This window comes from Numenius arquata, chromosome 5 (genome assembly GCF_964106895.1).
Source record: "Numenius arquata chromosome 5, bNumArq3.hap1.1, whole genome shotgun sequence".
In the NCBI taxonomy this organism is placed as follows: domain Eukaryota; kingdom Metazoa; phylum Chordata; class Aves; order Charadriiformes; family Scolopacidae; genus Numenius; species Numenius arquata.
In genome coordinates this window covers 69,823,977-69,848,591 of record NC_133580.1, presented here as the reverse complement: position 1 = coordinate 69,848,591, position 24,615 = coordinate 69,823,977, and the positions used below count along the sequence as shown (strand labels likewise).

Genomic DNA, 24,615 nt, shown 5'->3' with positions numbered 1-24,615 from the left:
TTTCCCAGGGCTCATCCGCAAACGCGCTTTTGACAAGGAAACGCTAAAATAACAAAGAGAAAAAAAAAAACAACCACCAAACAACAAATCTAGCTGTGTTAAATAATCTCCTTTCCCATCGCTTAGAGGCTAAGCACACATTTGCCGCTCGCTGGGGAAGCTTTTTATCTTCATACAACCAGAGACCGAGCTGGTAACCCTTTTTTTTCTTATCAATGGCGAGAAACAGCCGTTTTGTGGGTAATGACAAAAAAAAATAAAAGTACCTTTTCCTTATATTCCCTAGAGGGAATTAGGGACAAACTCAGTACAAAAGGAGACAAAGCCTTCCAAACTTCTTCCCATCCCTCTCGCCTCCACTCGTGATCCCATAAGATCCTCCAAGTGCATTGGCAGCAAACTCTCAACAGAGGGGTTTTTTTTAAGGGCACATTCAAATTCTGGAGAGTGTAAAAACCTGAGCGGGTGGACATCGAGAAATTACAATGCCTTAGGGTACCTACCGTGCACGTCAATGCCTACCTGAGCCAAAAACATAAAAAAAAACAAAGAAAAAACCCCCCAAAACCCCATTTTGGCCACAAAAGAAAGGACCAAAGCCCTCATTTTCTGAAAGTAGTAGCCCATCTCCCATCTTTGCCAAGTTTTCCTCCACCTCAAGCCCCTTCACTAAGACACCACTGGCCTCATCCTTGGTTCTTATTCCACAGCTCAGCTCCCACGAACGAGTCTCAAACACGTCACGGAGAAAAAAGGACAAAACTCCTGATTTTGGCAAGATCCCATCTCCCAGGCAGCCGCTGCCCTGGGCCAAGGGGCAGGACCCGCTTCTTGCCACCAAAACACACAGAGCCACCGCTCAGGTGCTCGCACAGAAGCTTTTCCCAAAAGCTTCACTTCTTCATTAAATTATTCAAGACTATTTCCGCATCTTTGCTAAGAATAATAGAATCATAGAATCATCCAGGTTGGAAGAGACCCTTGGGATCATGGAGTCCAACCATCTACCCTACTCTAAAAAATTCTCCCCTATACCATATCCCCCAACACCACATCTAAACGGCTCTTAAACACATCCAGGGATGGTGACTCAACCCCCTCCCTGGGCAGCCTGTTCCAATGCCCGACCACTCTCTCTGTGAAAAATTCTTTCCTAATGTTCAGTCTAAACCTACCCTGTTGGAGCTTGAAGCCATTCCCTCTCGTTCTGTCATTAATTACCTGTGCGAAGAGACCAGCACCGACCTCTCTACAGTGTCCTTTCAAGTAGTTGTAGAGAGTGATAAGGCAACAAAAGGGAATGTATATTGCATGGATGCTCTTGCCCGTTCGCAACGGTTGTGAAGGCACACCCCATTTATTTTATTTTATTTTATTTTATTTTTATTTTTTTCCCCTCCCCAAGCATCACAGTAGCTACTTGCTATAAACACAACTGAAAACATCTGGAACAGATGGGCCTGGATTTCCAGACACAAACCCAAACCGCACGCGCTTTATTCCTCCGTAAAGTCTCCTCTCTCCGCCCCGCGCACCCCCTGCCCCGGCACCCGCCTCCGCTCCCTGAGCACCAAGGCGTCGGGGGCCCTTGCTGTGTCCGACCACACGCTATTCCTACAATAAAAGGAAATTAAAAAGGAATTGCTTCCCCGGCTGCCCTCCACCGAGGGAAATCTCTGCTCCAAGAGACCCCCACGCTTCCCCCCACCCTCCCACCTTTTTTTTTTTTTTTTTTTTTTTCCTTTTTCCCCCCTTGGATCCGTTTATTATTAAACGGGGTTTTTTGCCGGAGAGGGTTGGAAAACTGCTTAGGACACATCGGGAGGCTGATGCTTTCCTCCTAAGGAGCTGGGGGTGGGTTTAAAGGGCCAGGAATAGAGCCTGGGTCGCCTTGGCGCGGTGCCCTGACTCTAATCCGCGGGAGTTGAGGGATTAGACTCCCCAGCGCCACCTCCCCTGACTTGGTCTTTTCTGCCCTTCTCGGATAACCCCAGGATCTCTTCAGGGAAAAAAACAAAACAAAACAAAACAAAAAACCAGCGAGAAAACATCCTTGATGAATTTGCACGGGGGGAAACGTTCCAGCCCCCTGGAATTTTTCAAATAACACGAAGGGGGAGTTGCAGAAATTAAAAAAAAAAAAAAAAAAAATTAAAAAAACAAATCACGTGAAACAACAAGAAAATCTTCACTTGGGTTTTTGGGGGAAAACTGGCCCTATCAGTGAAGCACTGCAGCAAGGAAAGCAATTTTCACCATCCCATGGAGGAGATGGGTAGAAGGACACTGGACAGAAGAGACGGTGGGAATGTTTTTAGTGACTCTAAAGAGAAACGTGCCTTATTTCAAGATTTGTTTTCCAGCTCCTTGTATTTAGGTAAAAAGCACGGGACATCTAGACACTTCTTATCTAAATCCACGTCCCCATTACCGCTCCTGCAAGGTTCTGGAAAAGAAACTCAAAAAATTAATTAAAAAATATCGGGTGTCTATTTTCCGGGTCTAGATCTGACAGAATATACTCAAAGTGGGAAAAAAAAAAAATATGAGTATGAGCTCCTTGAGTAATTGGCCTCTCTGGGTAGATAATTAGGTCGGTACCAAATGGTTTTTTCAGAAGTGACATTATGCGTCAATAGGATTTTAACAAGAGTCACACGTCGCCCACGACACAGCGCGGGACTCCAACCTCAATCTGCAGAGCACCGGCAGACACAGCTCCCAGAAATACCCCGTGAGTCTCTGAGACTACTCAGAACAAAACCAATTTAACGCTCACAGGGATCCCGGGCTTCATAACGGCCAGAAAAGTGAGCTTAAAATGGGAAAAAGTGAAGGAAATCAAATAGCACAAAGCCGAAAAGAAGAGGGAAAGTCTCTTCTCCAGCCAGCAGAGCCCACCGTGAGGAAGGAGCGAGTCCATCTGCCTCCGCTCTGGGGAATTTGGGAGATAAAGAGCATTTCTGAGCGCCCAGCGTTAGCACAACAAACCTCACTTGGGTTCCAGGGGAAAGTGCTGTGGTTCCAAACCAAATTCTTTAGAATCACAGAATGGTTTGGGTTGGAAGGGACCCTAAAGCCCATCCAGTGCCACCCCCTGCCCTGGGCAGGGACACCTCCCACCACACCAGGTTGCTCCAAGCCCCCTCCAACCTGGCCTCGAACCCCTCCAGGGATGGGGCAGCCACAGCTTCTCTGGGCAACCTGGGCCAGGCTCTCACCACCCTCACACCAAAGAAGTTCTTCCCCAGATCTCAGCTCAATCTCCCCTCTGTCAGTGTCAAACCCTTCCCCCTCCTCCTATGGCTCCCCTCCCTCATCCAGAGTCCCTCCCCAGCTTTCCTGGAGCCCCTTGAGGGACTGGAAGGGGCTCGAAGGTCTCCCCGGAGCCTTCTCTTCTCCAGGCTGAACGTCCCCAACTCTCTCAGCCTGGCCTCACAGCAGAGGGGCTCCAGCCCTCCCAGCATCTCCGTGGCCTCCTCTGGCCCCACTCCAACAGCTCCATGTCCTTCCTGTGCTGAGGACTCCAGAGCTGGATGCAGTTCTCCAGGTGGGGTCTCCCCAGAGCGGAGCAGAGGGGCAGAATCATTATTTGTGTTAAGCTGAAAAAAACACCCAATTCCTTCAAACTCCTTGTCTCCTTCCCCTTGGCTACACTTATCTGACAGTCTCCATTTTGCTCATCCCGTTATAAATTCTTCCTGCGGGTCTCCTTGTTAGCAACTCCTCTTCAAAGAGGTCTAAAGCAGCACGGTCACCTTGGTTTCCCTGTCCCCTGTCCCCAAAGCCGGTCCCCTCCATCCCTCCCGATGGACGGAGTGCTGCCACCGCTTGGCCACCACAACCTGTGGGACACTGGCCACCCAGGCCAGCGCTTTTACAACGCCGTGATTCATTGGGGGGAGAAGAGGGAAACCCGGTGTTTGGTGTAAATAAAGCCGAGGGGCTGGTGTGGCAAGGGGAGCCGTAGCGTGGAGATACACCTCGCTCCGGGGAATAGACACGGGACGCAGCTGGGGAGCAAGAAACCAGAGTTATGACTTGCTGATAAGATTTTACGATGCTGCCCGTTTCAAACGTCTTTTGCAATCAGGAAGAGACTCCAGCAAACTCTGGACTGAACAAATTAAAAATAAAAAAAAAAAAACCCAACACACCAACCCCGAAGCCGGCTGTAACCGAAACGGAGAGCGTAAGGCAGAGTCCGTGTGAAAGTCACATTTAAAGAGCAATAACCCGGGGCGCTGCGGGTGTCAACGGCTCCGGGAAGGAGAGAGGGTTGTGAAAGTTGGGTCACGAAGGAGCATCGCCCAACAGCCGTGGGTCAGACCTGCCAACCGCAGTGTGTCCGTCCCACCACGCAGCACGCGGCTCCTGCGGGCAGGAGGCAAGGGAAGTAAGATCTTCCCGAGCATGCAGAATGAACCACCCTCATCTTCTTCTCAGAGCCCAGCATCATTTACCAGGCAGGACTTTTGTCCCAGAAAACAGAATCACAGCATGGTGGGGGTTGGAAGGGACCTCTGGAGATCATCACCTCCAACCCCCTGCCACAGCAGGGTCACCCAGAGCAGGTCCCACAGGAACGTGTCCAGGTGGGCTTGAGTATCTCCAGAGATGGAGACCCCACACCCTCTCTGGGCAGCCTGTTCCAGGGCTCTGCCACCCTCAAAGGAAAGAAGTCCCTCCTCATGTTGAGATGGGAACTTCCCACGTTCCAGCTTATGTCCGCTTCCCCTTGTCCTCTCACTGGGCACCAGTGAGAAGAGCCTGACCCCATCCTCTTGCCACCTGCCCTTTAGATATTGATGAGATCCCCCCTCAGGCTGCTCTTCTCCAGGCTAAAAAGACCCAGGTCTCTCAGCCTTTCCTCAGCAGAGAGATGCTCCACCTTTGTATCATCACCTTTGTATCTTCTGCCGGACTCTCTCCAGCTTCTTGAACCTGTCCTTCTTGAACTGGGGAGCTCAGAATGGGACCTGGTGCTCCAGATGGGGCCTCACCAGGGCAGAGCAGAGGGGGAGGATGACCTCCATCCACCTGCTGACCATGCTCTTTTTAATGCACCCCAGGAGACCACTGGCCCTCTTGGCCACAAGGGCACATTGCTGGGTCATGGGCAACTTGTTGTCCACCAGGACTCCAAGGTCTCTCTTCCCAGCAGCCTACCTATAAAGGTATAGATAACTGTAACTGCTATCCATAAAGCACAGTGGGAGCACTCCAGGTGGAGATGCTGGGAAGAAGAGAGCAGAACAATTACCTCTGACCACGTCATCTGCTTGGACACTCCAACAGGCACTACCCAAAGGACTCCTGCTCCTCTGCAACCCCTCCCTGCGCTGCCAGAGACAAACTTGGAGTGACCCATGTGCACATACCCATCACCTGCAGTTGCTGCTGGTCATAGAATCAGAGAATGGTTTGGGTTGGAAGGGACCTTCAAGATCATCCTGTTCCAACCCCATCTGGTCATTGCAACCACAGCTGGAAAAGAGAAACACGACGTGGCTTGCAAGGAACAGCCCCAGCCCCACACTGCTCCCCACAAGACATAAGAAGCCCACTCATGACAACCAAGCTGGCACTCGAGTCCTTCACAGGACCAGGACAAGAGACAACAGGCAGAAACTCAAACATAAGAAGTTCCACCTAAACATGAGGAGGAACTTCTTTGCTGCGAGGGTGGCAGAGCCCTGGAAGAGGCTGCCCAGAGAGGTGGTGGAGTCTCCTTCTCTGGAGACATTCCAAACCCACCTGGACACGTTCCTGTGGGACCTGCTCTGGGTGATCCTGCTCTGGCAGGGGGTTGGAGGAGATGATCTCCAGAGGTTCCTTCCAACCCCAAACCATTCTGTGATTCTGTGACCGAGACATGTTCTCCACCACCAAAACTCCTTGTGACAAGCAACATCAGTCAACCATCAACAGTGGATGGAAGAACGCAGCCATCAGCCAGAGCTGGAGGCTCTCACAGACGGGATGCGCAGGGCCTGGACCTGAGCAGGGAGAAGAGCCACCAAGGACTTGCCCTGCCAGTGACAACCGCTGCCTTCAGCAAGCCACCCAAGTTAGATGCTGTCTGTGTGTATTAGTGCACGTGTCCCAAAGATAGTGAGTCAATAAGCTAAACAGGCTGCTTCCATTAACAGGCTGCGGAGACAGAAATAATATCATTTCTTTCCTCTGCGACCTGTGAAGCGTTGGGACGCTGCGGTGACAGTGGCCAAACTCGGAAGGAGCCTTGGACCCAAGTGATGCTGCCACAGCCCATACGCGGATGCTTGAATAAACAGCCCTAACAGACGGATTCGTTTTTAGGGGCTCGATGTGTTTTGTTTTTCTCACGTACTTGCATATGGGCTCCATCACACGGGAAAAAGAGCTTCTGACTGCACTCAGCCCGGTCTGGTTGATGCACTTTCAGAACGTGTTGCCAAATTTATCTTGGATGCATTTTCCCCCCTCAGCTTGAAACCAGCATTTATTTACACCCTTTCTCAGCAAAAGGTTGCACTCACCAGGAGCAGAAGAGGACCAAAGCCTCTGCTTTCTGCAGCAAGAACTTGCCCTATAATATTTTAAATTCCAAACGTAAGCCCAGTTTCTTTTAAAATAATCAACAGGGGGCTGATACCCAAGATGACTGCTTTGCAGAATGAGTAGAGCAGACCCAGAACGACTCATCTCAGCTCTTCCCCATCCTGAAGACCCCTTGTCTGAGCAGAGAACGCTGTCTCCTCTCTCCAGAGCAACGCCAGTCATCTCCTGTACAGAACCCTGAGACATCTACAAGTGCTACGAGACCAAAATCTGCAGGCAAAGTGACAAAGCACCCTTTCTCCTGACAACGTAGGAAAAGGCTGGATCGTACACAACTTCAAAGCTTTTCCTTTTTGAGGTACCAACCCCTCTTTTCCAGCCGCAATGAAACCACCAGCCCGTGTGGGACCACGATGCGGGTGACACGGTTGGCGATGACGCGCGCACACGAGGAGGGAACAAGGAGGAAACAAAAATTAAGAAAGCTTTGCAAGTTTGTCGCCTTACTGCCAACTGACCAGCAACCGCACATTTGGGAGGACTCATCTTTTCAACGGGCACATGAGAACGCACAGGTTCGCTGGTGCTTGCTCCTGTCCCTCGAGCACGACAGCGACATAAGCCTGTCGTTCCTCAAGACAGGAGCACACTTGCTACAGGGCTCTGGAGCAATGAGGAGGGAACCAGAGGGTAGGTATATCCCTCAACAGCCCAGAGAAACCACCCAGCTCCTCTTCTTTTCCTCCCTCGAGGGCCTTTTGTAGAAGTGAACTGAGTTCTGACACCCCCTGTGGACAGCCACAAGGCTGACTGTCAGCTTTCATGCTACATTCAGTATGTTCTTGAGAACAAGCCATTTAAACAGACCCGTTCCCTCAGAAACCTCTTTTCTGAGCGGTCGCCTCCCCATCGGCATCTCAGACGGTGTTTCCTGCAGGCAGCCCTTTGCTCCTGCCCGTTCGGTCCATCCCAACATCTTCCCTCTCCACCCACACCCTGGTCTCCTCAGCTGGTCATGAAGCCCCAGAGGAACCACAACCTAAGGCTACTGGTGCCTCTGAGCAATCAAGGAGAATGCAAGCCCCAATACGGGTTATTTGCTTGAAACATCTCCATTACATGGATTTAACTCCAAAAACCATCACCCACGCATTCAGTAATATTCTGTCCTGCTATTCAGATTGCTACAACTGGTTTTAGTATTAATGAGACATTTTTGAAAAGTGGCAGAGACTTTTACTGGTTTTGGTTTTTAAAAAACTCCGCAATAAGTGATCTCATTGTTACGTGAAACGTTTCACCCCACAGAGGTGTTTCAGGGGTTGCAATTAATTCCCATTATGGGATTTAAAAACAAGTCTCAGTTCTTGACCAAATCTTGTTTTCAAAAACTCTTACTGACTGGAACGTCAAGAACTCTACAGGTTTATCTCAGCTCACGGGTGAAGCCTCCGGGAGCACCATCCTGAAACCAAGGTAAGGATTATTTGAATTTATTTTGACACAGTAAATTCTATCATTTGGATTCCAATCTAAATCTCCGACAACATCGGGAGAACTGCTCAACTTGGATACACTCCAAAAACGAAGTAACTACTAGGAAAAATAACGAGTGAATAAAATGGAAGCTTTCTTCTGCACAAACAAGAAAGTAACATTATCACAACACGGGGAAATACAAGAGGAGATGCTGGCACTGGACCCTGGGGTAGGTGTAGCAGTTGAAGCCATTGTTTTATTATGTTTAGATTGCTTACCATAAAATGACACCACTCTATAAAAACTGATAAAATCAGCTGCCTGTTCGTTTTCCTTTCCTTCTCTTAAAGGAACCCACGGGGCTGTGACTGGAGGTGTACCGGCCAGGAGAAATCCACATTTCACTCCTGCTTGACGTGGAGCTGGTGGAAGCTCAGCTGAAGCCCTCTCTCCAGCAGGACGAGGTGAACCTCTGCCACCCAGCACCCGGCTCCTGACATCTTCCACAGACCTCTGCTAGATTCAACGGAGCTAGAGCCAGGGAAAGAAATTCAAGATTCGGCTTACGTGGGAGCTTTAGGAGATGAGCCAATCAACAGGAAGAAGGGATTTCTGACTGCAAATATTATGAATGTATCTGTTTGAGGCTAACATAAACCAGGCGTTCTCGCAGCTTCGTCTTCTGCAAAGCGTGACACATAACTCACAAAAGCAGTTTCTCTAGAGGCAGAACAGTGTCAGGTTTGAAACCCACAAGCAGTCATGGATTTTTCCTAAAAATTATCATTTCAAGGCAGCCTGTGGGATCTGATTATTTTTTTTTGCTGTTTATTCCTGTGACAATGTCACATCCTGCAACACTTTTGTTCCAATTTTATGCCTTACCGGCCACTTTTTACTTGTCCATGTTTTACACATCCAATTCTCGATCCCTATAAATTTTTTCAGTTTTGCATACTAAGGGAAAAAAAGAACAGAGGTTCAATTTTGGCACAAAAAAGTTCCTAAAATATCCCCCATCTGCTTCAAAACATGTGCTTGGGAAAAAAAAAAAGGAGAGCAAATTCTTAGAAGTAGTTCAAAAATGGGAAAGTGGCAGGAGGTGAGAGAGCGTTTCAGGAACGGACTGAACAAGAAGGCGCAAATGAAAAGATGATTTGAAGACATACAGCACGTTTGCCCCACTTAAAGAAAATCAGGCAGTACACAGAATCACAGAATGATATGGGGTTGGAAGGGACCTCTGGAGATCATCTCCTCCAACCCCCTGCCAGAACAGGGGCACCCACAGCAGGTCCCACAGGAACGTGTCCACGTGGGTTTGGAATGTCTCCAGAGAAGGAGACTCCACCACCTCTCTGGGCAGCCTCTTCCAGGGCTCTGCCACCCTCACAGCAAAGAAGTTCCTCCTCATGTTCAGATGGAACTTCCCATGTTCAAGTTACTGCCTGTTCCCTCTTGTCCTGTCCCTGGGCACCACTGAAAAAAGACTGGCCCCATCCTCCTGACACCCACCCTTGAAGTATTTATAGGTGTTGATCAGATCCCCCCTCAGTCTTCTCTTCTCCAGACTAAAAAGACCCAAGTCCCTCAGCCTTTCCTCAGCAGAGAGATGCTCCAGGCCCCTCAGCATCTTTGTGGCCCTTTGCTGTCCCCTCTCCAGCAGTTCCCTGTCCTTCTGGAACTGGGGAGCCCACAACTGGACCCAGTGCTCCAGATGGGGCCTCCCCAGGGCAGAGCAGAGGGGCAGGATGACCTCCCTCCACCTGCTGGTCACACTCTTCCTGATGCCCCCCAGGATGCCATTGGCCTTCTTGGCCACAAGGGCACATTGCTGGCTCATGGCCATCCTGTTGTCCACCAGGAAACACACAACAGATCTACACTTTAGTGCCTGACTTGAGGCTCAATAAACCTGAGAGGAAACTGCTCCAGAGGGCTGACTTACGAGAGCGTTTTCACGTGCTCTTCATCTAAACCCGTGTCTATTTAAAAACAATCCTGTTTTATAAAGTAGTTGCTCTTTGTTCAAGCCTCCTGCAAAGAGCTCCTTTCCAGAAATCTGGGCTCAAGCGTATTGTGTCACAAGACCAGGTAGCACCGACCGAGCAATATTACAAGTATCTTACACCATAAATGTAAAATTTAAGCTCAGCACATGACTTTAAAATGGGTGCAAGACTTTCAAAGTACATTATACACTTGTAGACAAGCGTATAATAATATATATTATACATATATAATATAATATACACGTATATATAAATTTTACACAGATATATGAACCCAAGGAAAGAAACAGCAAACTGGGGGAAATTTTTCCAGCGTCTGCTGAGTATTGCTGAGTCTCAGAAAGCCAGGTGTGGGTATCTGCAATGGCAGTTCCTGGGTGTAAGTCCATTTCCCACTCAGCAAAAGCTCAGGCCGTGTGTACAATGCAGGGTGAGGCCACACGCCCAGTGCCACCAGTAACCCACATATGGGTTGGGTTTTTTTTCTCCAGGGAAAAATCAATCCAGCTCTCTCGGTCCTGGCTTCCCAGCAAGCGGCTCCTGCACTCGTCCTCCCACGGGACTGTCTGGGGGGAAACTCTCTTCCCGCTCCCAATAACACGAAAATACCTCCCACAAAATACCCCCACTAACACAAAACGTGCCAGACCCATTTGTCTTAATTTCACAGAATGATATGGGGTTGGAAGGGACCTCTGGAGATCATCCCCTCCAACCCCCTGCCACAGCAGGGGCACCCACAGCAGGTCCCACAGGAACGTGTCCAGGTGGGTTTGGAATGTCTCCAGAGAAGGAGACTCCACCACCTCTCTGGGCAGCCTCTTCCAGGGCTCTGCCACCCTCACAGCAAAGAAGTTCCTCCTCATGTTCAGATGGAACTTCCCATGTTCCAGTTTGTGCCCGTCACCTCTTGTCCTGTCCCTGGGCACCACTGAAAAAAGACTGGCCCCATCCTCCTGACACCCACCCTTGAAGTATTTATAGGTGTTGATCAGATCCCCCCTCAGCCTTTTCTTCTCCAGACTAAAAAGACCCAAGTCCCTCAGCCTTTCCTCAGCAGAGAGATGCTCCAGGCCCCTCAGCATCTTTGTAGCCCTCTGCTGTACCCTCTCCAGCAGTTCCCTGTCCTTCTGGAACTGGGGAGCCCACAACTGGACCCAGTGCTCCAGATGGGGCCTCCCCAGGGCAGAGCAGAGGGGGAGGATGACCTCCCTCCACCTGCTGGTCACACTCTTCCTGATGCCCCCCAGGATGCCATTGGCCTTCTTGGCCACAAGGGCCCATTGCTGGCTCATGGCCATCCTGTTGTCCACCAGGACTCCCAGGTCTTTCTCCTCAGAGCTGCTCCCCAGCAGGTCAGCCCCAACCTTTACTGGTCCATGGGGTTATTCCTCCCCAGGTGCAGCACCCTACACTTGTCCTTGTTGAATTTCATCAGGTTCCTCTCTGTCCAGCTCTCCAGCCTGGCCAGATCAGGACACTTCTCCAATTACAGTTTGGAATTTTTCCCTTCCTTCAGACTTCATACTTCCAAATGCACAGCTCCTGGAGCTGCATGTTTTCCTCCCCATCACCTTTCCCAAGCATCTCCAAGATGCTGAAGTCATTTGAAAACCATCACAAAAGCCTGGACCGCAGACACCAACGTCAGTCTTGAGCCAGGGCAGGGCCCGGCCAAGCGCCCAGTACAGAACGTATGCTGGCTTTCTGTTTTCTGCTGGGAGAAGGAGGAGGACAGAAAACCCCTGACCCAGCACAAAACCTGACTGGCAGAGGCAGGAAGCCCAGCTGTATAAAACGTTTTGGACATATCTGAAGCAGCCAAGGGAGCTAATGCATTTTCAGCACTTCAGGGAGTGCAGTCGCAGCATTTCTGATCCAATTCTGGGCATTCTGAAGCGATAAGCAGTTTCACGATATGCTGGTTTCAAAACCATAATCCAGCATAAAGGATATTTTTAACATGGGTGATTTCAGTAATCTGCTTCAGCCCTCGACCTCCTACACAGCCCATGTGGAGCAACCGAGCAGCACAGAACGGCCTGACGCCAGCAGGAACTTGAAGCGGTTTTATCCCCCAAATCCTCATGCAACTTGGGGGTGTGCTCTCCAACCACAGACTGAGACCTGGAAAGAGTGTGTGACCCAGAACCATGAGTACGTCAAGGGTTCGATCTGCTTTCTAAAGAGTAGAGGCTGGGGGTGGGTGAAAAAAGGAGGAAAAAAAAAAAAACAACCCACAAATCAATCTCTGCAAACTTTACCTGGTTACTAGATAAAAGACCCTGTAAGACTAGGTCATTTCTACAAGTCAGACAAGTTCCTCAAAAGTCAGGAGGGATGTGATACCATTGAAGATCAAAAGGAGTGTGATCGGACCACACGGCTATAAAATTAAAAGAGGCGAAGTCACCCAATCCCTGAGTCAGCGTGCACGCATAATCCACGCGGAGGAAAAAAAAAAACTCCAAGAATCACAGACAAGCAAGAAAGCCAGTGGGTTTTCAGAGACTGAAGAGCTCCAAGCCATCCTCATCCTCACTGGAGTGACAACTGCTCGTCCCCAAGACTTTACAGCGAATGGTCCCCGGGGGAGAGGAGGCAAAACCTCTCCTGAAGAAGGTCGCTGGCACCGGTCCCAGTGCGCGCATGAAATGCTAATTTAATAATAGTCAATCAAAACTAACGCCGAGCTGATAGCTAGAAATGCAAACTGCCGCTTTTCAAACTAAATGCCCTTTTTTGCCTCCACCAGCTGCACTGGGAGGGGGGAAAAAGAAAAACCCAAAACCCAACCCAAAACACAAAAGCCCAAACCAGTGTAAGTTTACTGAAGATGAAGAAACAACATTTCCAGAGAGAGGGGAGAGAAATACAAAACCAAGTTATTTTAAAGCCACCTGAGAATAAACTGAAATAAAGAAGAATTTCATCACTTCCACCAATTTAAGCTCCAGTCAGAACAGAAGAAAGTAAGTCACAGCCCACGGCACCACGAAGCCATTCTGTCTCTCGGGAGCACCAAGTGCTTAGGAAAATACCGGTTACACCAGCTCAAGCCCCAGAACCCGGAGGATGCAGGTCACTTACGAATGACACCCACGAGGATCACTCAGGAGAATCACAGAATCATAGAATTGCTGGGGTTGGAAGGGACCTTTCAGATCATCGAGTCCAACCATCAACCCAACACTGACAAAACCCATCACTAACCCGTGTCCCTCAGCACCACGTCTGCCTGGCTTTTAGATACCTCCAGGGATGGGGACTCCACCACTTCCCTGGGCAGCCTGGTCCAAGGCTTGACAACCCTTGCAGTGAAGAAATTTTTCCTAATATCCAATCTGAACCTCCCCTGGTGCAACTTGAGGCCATTTCCTCTTGTCCTATCGCCTGTTCCTTGGGAAGAAACATGACTCCAAGTGATAATTTCTTTGTGCCTCGCCACAGCAGACCCACCACCCTGTTCAAGAAGAACAGTCTACTCAAAACTTCCCATTGTGATATCAGAGGGGCAGGTTCATGTGTGGTTTTGCCAATATTATCAGATAAAGAAAAAAAGGTGTCACGGAGTACCGATGGCCACTGAGATAAAAGCCAGTCCAGGGGAACCTCAAGACATTGAGGTGCTGGAGCGGGTCCAGAGAAGAGCAACGGAGCTGGTGAGGGGTCTGGAGCACAAGTCTTGTGAGGAGCGGCTGAGGCAGCTGGGGGTGTTCAGCCTGGAGAAAAGGAGGCTGAGGGGAGACCTTCTCGCTCTCTCCAACTCCCTGAAAGGAGGGTGTAGCTGGGGGGGTCGGTCTCTTCTCCCAAGGAACAGGTGATAGGACAAGAGGAAACGGCCTCAAGGTGCACCAGGGGAGGTTCAGATTGGATATTAGGAAACACTTCTTCACCACAAGGGTTGTCAAGCCTCAAACCAGGCTGCCCAGGGCAGTGGTGGAGTCCCCATCCCTGGAGGGATTTAAAAGCCGGGCAGACATGGTGCTGAGGGACATGGGTTACTGATGGGTTTTGTCAGTGTTGGGTTGATGGTTGGACTCGATGATCTGAAAGGTCCCTTCCAACCCAGGCAATTCTATGATTCCATAGTTTGTCCCTCCCTTCGGGCACCCCTCGCCCTTCCCTGTGCTCAGCTTGGAGCCCGATGACAGCCACGCACTGCTGTGACCCACTGACTACCTTGACTTCCATGCGTGGTGCCCGTGAAGAGCAGACCAAGCTCGTGATCTTTAAACTTGGAGCTGCAGACTATCAATTAGCCATTAATACGAGCTTGGCCCAGGCCAGGCAGGGCCACATGATTGTGTTTTTGCTGCATTAGTCAGCGAAGGAAGCTGATATGGGTCCTTTCACCACCGGGACACCGACTGAAACAGGAGGAACATGACGCAGCATAAAAGCAGAGTAGTATAAACAGACAATGCATGATCCTGCATAAAGTCAATCCACTTAGAAATGTTAAAACTCACTTTACCAGCAAAATGAGTTTGCTCCTGGATTGGCATTTTGCTTCATGGGAGAGTAACATTCTTCATTTGGTTCTAAAGTGCCCTAAAGCTGGATTTACTATATCCTCCAACCACAGCCAAGAGCACATAACTGAACCGCTGAGCAGGCAACTCCCAAGTTTTAACAAGACTGTCCTCTAGATGACATCCATTTAAGGGCAGCCCAAAATAGTCTTACTCATATCAGCCTAAAACAAGACTGAGAATGAAACAATAACCCGGAGCTGAAAAGTACATCTCTTGCCAGAAAGTGTTCGTAGCTGCTTCTTACAAACTCCTTTCCAGTCACCCATTGTCAGGGAAGAACAACTTGCAGCAAAAAAAACGGTAGGAGCAGCGAGATGCTGAGAAACAGCAATGTTGTAGGAGGTCCCGAGTCCTCCAAAGTAACCTATGAACTAGTGTAACGACTAATGAGCTGATCCAGAAGACCACATTTCTGGTAGGGAAGAGAAAATGTGACTACTATAGGTATTTCTTCCAGAATGTTTGAAAAACCTCACCCGCTCTAGGAATGGCTCATGAAAAAATCATTCATCTGGATAGAGACAGCCTAAAAAATTAAGACCACTTGCACCTTCCTTTACCAAAGTTCCTCTCCCTGTCCCAGTGACTGGCTCCTTACGACTCCAACACCACAACTAAGTCCATAAACACAAACTTCCCAGACATCCCCAAAATGTTCTCTTCAGAAGGAGAGATTTCTCAGGTTCCTGTGCAACTCGGCTCTTTATCAATGAGGATTTCAAGCCACGGCGTTTTAACACAACCAAGATATATCAAAAAATATTTTCTGGCTCCCTCACTCTCTTTCCTCTTCTTCCGGAACTCTGTAAAGTAAGAGTTCCTAATTCTGCTTTATGAACGCTAAACTCAAAAGCATCTTCAAGAGGCACAGTTAACACACTCTGCGTGATTTACAGCCTACGAGAAAACAACGTGCAGGTTGATTTTAAGTAGAGCATGAGAATTCCTGTGTGGTGCCCATGAGAGTCAAGTTACGAAGGGAACAGGCCAGGAATTGCATCCTAAGATCCGATACACAAGCATACTGGACCAGGCTTATCAGCTCATGTTGATCACCCTCTGCTTCCATTCTCTTTATCACACGCATCTACCTAAAAAACTGGAGGCGGACACTCTTTGGGAAGAAACCTCAGAAAACCAACTTTCTATAACAGGTCTGAAACACGGGTGGTCAGCAGCCACTCGGATAAAACCTGCCCAACTTGGTCATCCCCTGGCTTCTCCGTAGCTGTTCTGATTCATCCCCAACTCAACAGATATCCTTCCAACCAGGATTCCTGGGGACCGTCTGGAGGGATTTAAAAGCCGGGCAGACGTGGTGCTGAGGGACATGGGTCAGTGATGGGTTTTGTCAGTGTTGGGTTGATGGTTGGACTCGATGACCTGAAAGGTTCCTTCCAACCTGGACAATTCTATGATTCTATATATTTAGACTAGTTGGTGCCTGCAAATTTCACCCGTCATCTTCAACTGGGAATCTCCATTGCAGAAGAGGGTACAACAGTGGCCAACTCCAGCTAATTTTCAAAGATGCCTTTTGTCCTTTTGGTGGTAAGGGCCTCAAGTAAGGAAGAGGGGTAAAAGGGAGTCCTCGGTGACCCTGGCTAAGCCACACGCATCTTACCCATCAGCAGCAGGCACTGTCTTAAATCCAGGGTATAACTGGCTGTCGCTGAACCCAGCTTGTAAATCCCTGTGTAATCACAAATTTCTTGGAGACACCTGCTAACAAAGCACAGCTTTACACCCAGCGCCTAAATGCAACATGGCTGTTTAAAGGTAAGAGGAAAAATAATCTACGGTAATATTAAATCCCAGTTATCTGCCCCCATTATCTCGCTTTTTTTTTTTTATTGCGAAGTGGAATGATTGGTCCGGGAATGGAGCCAGAGAAGTTGGTCTGATACCACAGTTCAAGACTTCATAGACATTACTGAGAATTTCAAATTAAGGGTCATATCCAGCAGCGCACTGACCTTTCATAAAAAACATAAGATACCTTTACTGAATCATAGAATCACAAGTCAAGGCTTCCCAGGAAAATACTAAGCTGCTTGTAACCAGCCGGTTTATACCAGCAATTCTTAACGCAAAGGTGTCTCATTCATCATTCAGAACTAAAAAAGTTTAACAGGTTCAAGAAAGATGGCTTCATTTGCAGAAAAGTAATTACAGAAACTTTTTGGAGTTCACAGAAATCTCCACGCGCCCCCGCGTTTCTCCACGGCCGAAGGCTCCGAGGACATTCAGGTTCCTTGCCGGGAGATATATTTTGAGCACGATGAGCTTAAGTTGGTTTTGCAATGCTTTTTAATAAATTAAGTTGTACACCTAATGTTCAGTGAACTGCATTGGCTCTGGGCTCTTCTAGCCTGATCTTTAATTCGAGTAATTATTTTAAAAGCTGGAGACATGATCTCCCTTTATTCAGTGTCTGGAGAGGATTCTGACACTATAAGATCCAGTCGGGGTTTCCATGGGGTTGTTTTGCAGCCTATTCCCTTTCAATAAAAATTATACATCGCATTTTTGGCAAAGGGAAGAGGTGGGCGATCCAAACAAAACTTAGGAAATGAGGAGGTTTTTAACTTTTGCAGCAATTCCTGCAGTTTCACTCTTTTATTCACAGGACCAGAGCACCCGTCCCGGGTTAAACTACGGTGTGACGATGGCAGTTACGTGCCCACTCCTTTAATTTATACTGGAAGTAGGACTAAGCCACGGAAGGGAGCAGTTGGAGCATCCTGGCTGCAGTTCGGTGCCCACGGTAGTCACGGAGGGTGCCTGGGCTTGCCCACGTTGCCAGCGAAGCACGGGCCCAAGCCGGCACTCAAGCCCAGACTTGCTCACATTCCTTCCGTGCGAGCAGCTCCCAGCCTTAGCTTCAGAGCACTTCTAGGACGGAAAACTCAAAGCCTACCACAAAGCCCAGCAGATCCTGCTTCTCCTCCTTGCCACCGGACACCAGCAAGGTCCCAGCTCCAAGGTAGCACTCTCCAGTGCAGGCACCACAAGCCAGGTTTGGTGGCACGGAGCATGGATGCTCCCTTCCCATATCGAAGCCTACTCACAGCCCTACTTGAAGCCCTGTGCTTCAAGGTCAAGAGCATCATTGCCAGGGAGAAGGAGAGCTTGGGGCAGTACAACTCCCTGCAGCCCACTCGGACCATCGCTCTCGCACGTCCTCAGTCACACATCCGAGTGACACAGGTCACCTCCTGAGCTTCCTTGGGCACTCAAGCCTTCCTCTTACATTCAAGGCTTAGCTAAATTTCCTTCAAATGGTTTTCAGCCACTTAAGACACCATTTAAAAGAGCACTCTGTTTCGGAATGGGTCTGCTTTCAGTTTAAATGTTTCACAAAACTTTATTTTAGCTCTTTTTACAAGCAGAGGGAAGCATCGGGCAGACGATCGCATTAATCAAAGGAAACCTTTTCCTAATTCAAAACCTAGAAAAGGCACACACTCACCTTTTCCTCTACAAAGCCAACCAAAACACTTCTTGTGCCTGACATGAGCGAGGGTATTCAGGGTTGTGATTTACCCTAATAAGGTGTCACAATCCCCTTCCCCAGGCAGGGTTAAGTATGACCCAACACCATCCACTGAAGGCCACCAAAAGCCTTCTCAAAGCTTGTAGGACACAGTAGGCATCCGTTGTGGGACACAGACTGTCTCTCCTCCTAAAACCCCAACTGCGGCTTTTCAGTACATAAACTGATCACTTACTGACCATAAAGAGGTAGAAAACGTCAAATACCATTTTATCCCAAGCAAGAAGCATTTATGGGAAAATCTTTGCATACATCACATTGCTGCAGAAGCACTTCTTGCTCTTAAGCGAGACTAATCTTTCCTTTCCAAGCACATTCTGGTGATGTATGTGTCCGTAACACGCTGGAGACATGAACTAACTCTGAAATGGAAAGCATTTAAAGTTAACGCTCTGCTAACAACATCTGCCCATGCAAGATGCATCTTCTACAAAATCAGTGATTCCACCTGGCAGGGCTACAGGTGAACTGCGACTGTGAACACAACCGAGGCAGCAGGACTAGATGATCATTGTAGGTCCCTGCCAACTGAAATGTTCTATTCTAAATAAATACTCTCTTCTATGACCTCTCTCTAACACCACCCTTCCAGTCCCTATCAAAGATGCACCGAAGACTTTGCACTGGTCTTCAACTGATTTCCAACCCCACCCCGGTTGCAATCTAGACTTTGTTCCTACCCCTCTCTGGCCCCGTTCAATCGGCTCTCTCCTCTCACCCTCCTATCTCACCACATGTTTCTCCTCTTCGTACCAGTGGGGCTACTCCCACGGGACTCCATCCAGCACAGCACCTTCAGCATGGCCTTAAAGGTCAACTGATTGAATTGCTTCAAGGCCAGAAGCAATTTGTGCTATATGTGCAATTTGTGCAGAAGCAATATTTTGTGCTATAAAGTGCTCTGCGGGATGAAGGCAACAGCCCCATAGATGGAAGATCCCATGAGCTGGAAGAAAGGGACCAGAACTGGAGCCCACCTACCACGGGAGACAATGCTCCTCAATGCTCCTCAATGCTCCTCAAATTCCTCACAAAGCCAAGCCTAAGTTGCCTTCAAGCTGCGCCAGGGGAGGTTCAGATTGGATATTAGGAACAATTTTTACACGGAAAGGGTTATGAGGCCTTGGAATGGGCTGCCCAGGGAAGGGGTTGAGGCACCATCCCTGGAGGGATTCAAAAGACAGGTTGACATAGTGCTGAGGGACATGGGTTAGTGATGGTTTTTATCAGAGTTAGGTTGATGGTTGGACTCGATGATCTTAAAGGTCCCTTCCAACCTGGACAATTCTATGATTCTAACAGACGTTAGATGAGATGTTAAACAATTTCTGTGGAACGACTCCCAGGGCACCGCACGCTCTATTCTTGTGCCATTAAGGCTTTGGAACGAAGCTTCATTGGGGACAGAAGGGAACAAAGTGCCCCTCTGTTTTTTCATTGGGATTATTGTTCCTTCCTAGGAGGAGGCACAGGCTGGTCCATTGAACAGGGCTTCTGTTCTTGAGCCGTGCCCTTTGTCTGCGGAGCGCAGGAACTGTCAGACGGGGAAGTGATATCAGACTATTCACATTTAACGAGAATTTGGGTAAAAACCCACATCACGAGCACCAAATTTGCCAACTACGAGACCTAAGCAAAATTTGCACGTCCGGTTCCCGTATTCGAGAAACACACTTTTACTCAATTCCAGGGCAACGAAGTGCGTTTAATGTGCTCAAACTCAACTTTTCCTCAAGCTCCTGAGCCCCGATTTCCCAACCTCTTTCTAAACACTGAGCCTTCTCCTATTTAGCAACCTCGATGAAAGATCTTTACGCTTACGTGTATGGGTTGACAACGCGTCTGAAGTGTTATATGGTCGCGGGTACAATAAAAGCAGTTAACTTTTGCAACCTTCTGTTCAAGGTTAAGAGTTGAAATTAGATCAGTAAACCTTCAAGAGGTGGTTAAGACTAAGTAAAGACTCAAAGTAAAACTTAAGGTGAAAATACTCTCATCCTCAAGTTGCAGACACCGTTGAAAAAAACAGGCAAGTTCTGTTTCTGCACATATATAAAATAGACAAATTCTATACAAAATATGAAAAAAATTAATTAAGATGACTATTTGACATGCAAGACTCCAGTCATCTTCTTTGACTTAAGATTACACATCTGCATAGTCATCAAAATCAAAAAGTTTGCACGTTTTGCTCAGGAAACAACAGCAGAAAAAGACAGAATATACCACAGGAGCCAATTTTAAGTGAAAAAAGCCAAAAATTTGTTGCGCCTTCAAGGCCACTAGGATTCCTTGCATAATACCAGCTCATCGTGGTAATTTGTAAAAGAAAGTAAAATTAAATCTCCACAGGGGAACAATCACACACAATTTGAGCCTGTTTCATTAATTCCATGGATTAGGAGCACTCACCTTTCCCAGGTTAAAAAAAAGAGGAGCCGTTCCCACCCCATAGTTCTGAGCAGAATGATTTGTGTCCACAGCCATGGAAATATCCAAGTTCCAGATTCGGCAGTAAGAACAATTAAACAGATCGAAACCCCAAAGCTGAAAACCACCCTCAAAAAACCTGTAGCAGAGAAATACGTAGATAATGGAAGTGAAAATAAAAACTGAAAAATAAGCTGAAAAAGCAGTCCTTGGACTACGTCTAAAAAGGAGGAACACAGACAAACCTGCTCCAATTTATAAAGGAATGCAATTTGTTTCACAGTCTCTGGCTGGATCCAAGCTTTTCTTCACTGAAATTCAGACAAAATATTCCCTACAGAGTGCACCTTGCAGGAAGAGTTTGTTTACAAGGTGAGGAAAATTATATATAATTCATCAAGCCAACATTTTAATATTTCAGAATATTTAAAAATATTTTCATTTATTATGGTAACAGCAGAATCGAATGAGGCAATTTTTATAATTATCATTAATAATAAAGCGATTTTAGCAATTCTCAGTCTTAGAAGTAGTCATTTGAACAATTCCCACCACCCAGGTCAATTTTTCAAGACTCACTCAGAGATGCGAGACGTATGGATCAGTACTTCTAGAAGGACAATTAAGGCTTATTTCAAGTCAGATTTAATACAGAGTATTTAGCAAGCATATATTATATAGGAGCAAAATAGAAATATGACCCTGTTCCCCTATAAATGCAGTTGCATAATAAAAATAGGATCTGAAATGCTGCAAACTGGAACCCCTTTAAAGGATTTCCCTAGGAGTAGTAAATACATGTATCAGCCATATTCCCTCTCTCTAGACAGACATTTATATATATAAATAATACACACACGTTTAAAACAAAAGAAATCCCCCATCGGTCTTTATTTTACTTTTGCAGCAGAATTAGCCCCGTCACAGCACACATTTCTGGAATTCGGATGTCGGCAGTTCATTTGAGCTGCAAATTAAAAGGACTGGGGTTTTGGTGATGTCAAATCACCTCTTCTGATTTTTCTGGTGAGAAAAATCTGTTAAGAATAGGGCTGTTTGCAATTTCCTCTGATGTGCTCAGCGGGATCAGCCATACCCAAACAGTACGGATCACAGCCGACTGCTGCACGGTCCAAGTCCCGCTCTCCTTTTATTTACATGGCTCTAACTTTGGCCAGAAACCCACAATTCCAAACCAAACAGAACCGAAGGCCAAGATCCGAGATGTAGGATTCTCTGATTTTTCTGCTATTTCTCCCAATAAAGCTCATGCAAATTCTCCCCACTGAGAGTCCTTGGGGCATCTTCAGAAGTTCCTTATGTCAAAAACTAAGAGTTGCAGGAGAGTAGTTCAGAGACATTTCTATCTCTTCATTTAATATAATTCGCCAGTTGAAAAACACGAGGCCAAACGGTACCACGGGGCGTCCACAGCAGGTCACCGGGCACCCCCTCGGTTCAGAGACACCCAACGCAATGGACAACTTGCATCCTGCTACACCCCAACGGCTACAGCACCGTCCCAGAGGTATTTTTGTCATACCCAAAGGAGGTATTTTCATCATACCTAAAATCAGGCGCTAATTTCCCAGGCTTAACAGCTAACTCCGCGTCGTAATATCTTCGAGCTTGATCTCCGTGCAAGCTTTGACCTGAAAGACCATGGCCACTCCTCGAGGCCACTATTCCATACAGAGTCATCAAGGTCTAGGGAGAGGACGGTAGAGATTTATGCAAGCACTCCGGCAGGCTGCGGTACAGATTCAACTGAGTATTTTTCAGAGTTCTGTTGCTTTTTACTTATTTCACACAGTTTTATCACCCAGTCACGGGTGCCATGATTGTCTTCAACGCTGTCCCAACAGCAACGAAAAGAATCCCTGCCCCAAACTGCACACAATCATAGAATGGTTTGGGTGGGAAGGGACCTTAAAGCCCATCCAGTGCCACCCCCTGCCCTGGGCAGGGACACCTCCCACCACACCAGGTTGCTCCAAGCCCCCTCCAACCTGGCCTTGAACCCCTCCAGGGATGGGGCTGAGCAAACTCAGCAGAAACGAGATGCTACAGCAAAGTTCAAGGCCTGGAGAGCAGGAGCATCGCTCTCAATGGTTGTAGGACTTCACTGCAACCTTGAGAATTTTATTGCTGTATTTTACTCTCAAGCTACACAGCGAAACACAGTTAAGAGCCTGTTTCCTCGTTCCAGTTCTGTTATTTAGAGGAAGCACAAAAGAGAAGCTTTTCTTCCACCAGAAGTAGCACGATGACAGGGAGACGCTCCTTTATCAATATTAACTGCAAAATGCTATTACTGGATTTTCAAAGAGCACTCCCTTTTCAGCCTTCTAAATGGGTTTGAAGCCGGAAGCGGCTAATTGACTTCGAACGAGAAAACCTGATAGCAGTTATCAGAACCCTTTTAATTTGCTCAAAGCAAGAGTTCAAATTCTCTCTCTCACGCACAAAGAAACTACGTGAAAGGCGGGTCACCGGAGCGTGACGAGGATGCTATCTCGCCACGGCGGTGAAGTCATTCCGACCAGCACCACCGAGGAAAAGTCCCGGTGCCGTAGCCCCGCGGTCCGAACGCCGTGATGAACCCTGCTTTCAACAGGGCAGCTTTAAACCCAGCCCAAAGTCCTAGGGTGCTCCCAACCCATAAGAAGGCATTCGAGTGCAAACCAGTAAGAGCTGTGCTGTTTTTCACAGGGACGTGTATAACGATGTAATACCATAAAATTAAATTTTAAAAAAACCCCAGAAGACGAGCAAATCCACTCCAACAGACCGGCACGTAGGCACACAGGAGCATCGCTTTCTGTACCCAACACCCAGTCCCTAAAGGGGGATAATAACAGTACCAGAAAGGCTCAGAAATCAGTATTTGCTCATTTCGTTGCCATATTATTGAATTCATATTCCAGTCCCTCAAGGGGCTCCAGGAAAGCTGGGGAGGGACTCTGGATGAGGGAGGGGAGCCATAGGAGGAGGGGGAAGTGTTTGACACTGACAGAGGGGAGATGGAGCTGAGATGTGGGGAAGAACTTCTTTGCTGTGAGGGTGGTGAGAGCCTGGCCCAGGTTGCCCAGAGAAGCTGTGGCTGCCCCATCCCTGGAGGGGTTCAAGGCCAGGTTGGAGGGGGCTTGGAGCAACCTGGTCTGGTGGGAGGTGTCCCTGCCCAGGGCAGGGGGTGGCACTGGGTGGGCTTTAAGGTCCCTTCCAACCCAAACCATTCTATGATTATTTTTACAGGAATAAGCTTTTTCACACATCCCCCTTCCTGAAGCAGCTATTTCATCCAGTAGATCTTTGCTCAATGGAGGCAACACCTTCCCCCTTTGCAATCCCTTCTCTCTGGCAGGACACCATCTCCGGCTCCAAGAACTCCTACCTGAAAACTGCTGTTTGCAGACTTATCAGGGGCGAAATTAATATAGATTTTTCCCTTTATTCTCTCACACTGCAATTTTTATTCCCAACCTTGTCCAAAACACCTTCTAGCTTGTCATTTATCACGGGTCTTCAGGGCGGCAGTGCAGTTACAAACCCTTCAGGTGGGAGCACAAAGGGCTTTCTCCACCGTGGCTGGAAGAAGACTTTACGTGAGCGAGGCGCCCTCTCCGATAGGCAGGTAGAGCAGAAAACAAAAGCAGTTACAGACTTTCCCTTCTCACAGAGCTTGGTTGGTGGTTAGGTTTTTTTTTTTTTTATTTCTTTGAACTGCACTTTGTGCACAAATTGAACCTTTTCTTATCAACATAAGCCATCGGTGACTGAAGCTTTTGCCCTACACCCACAGAAGGGCTGGGAAAGCACATTTTGAAAGCACCTCTACAAAATTCCCGTTGAAATCCGACTGTGTGGAATACCACAATACAACACCAGAATATGAGGGTGTTTTCTGACTGCGGAGGAGTTTCAAGATTTAAAGTTTAAAAGAAAAAAAAATCTTCACAATTATGAGCTGCAGAAAAACCTGCCAGCCCTTGCTGGGAGGTGGATGGATGTGTAGGGGGTGTTCGCTCCCCAGGAATGCCCTGTGCACACAAATGAA

The 24,615-nt window shown here is 47.9% G+C and overlaps 1 protein-coding gene across 2 annotated transcripts in view; it reads right to left on the bottom strand.

Moving 5' to 3' along the window:
* SLC4A4 (solute carrier family 4 member 4) overlaps positions 1-24,615 on the bottom strand; it is a 198,896-nt gene that overhangs the window by 160,475 nt on the left and 13,806 nt on the right. The gene's annotated exons all lie outside the window — the stretch shown is intronic.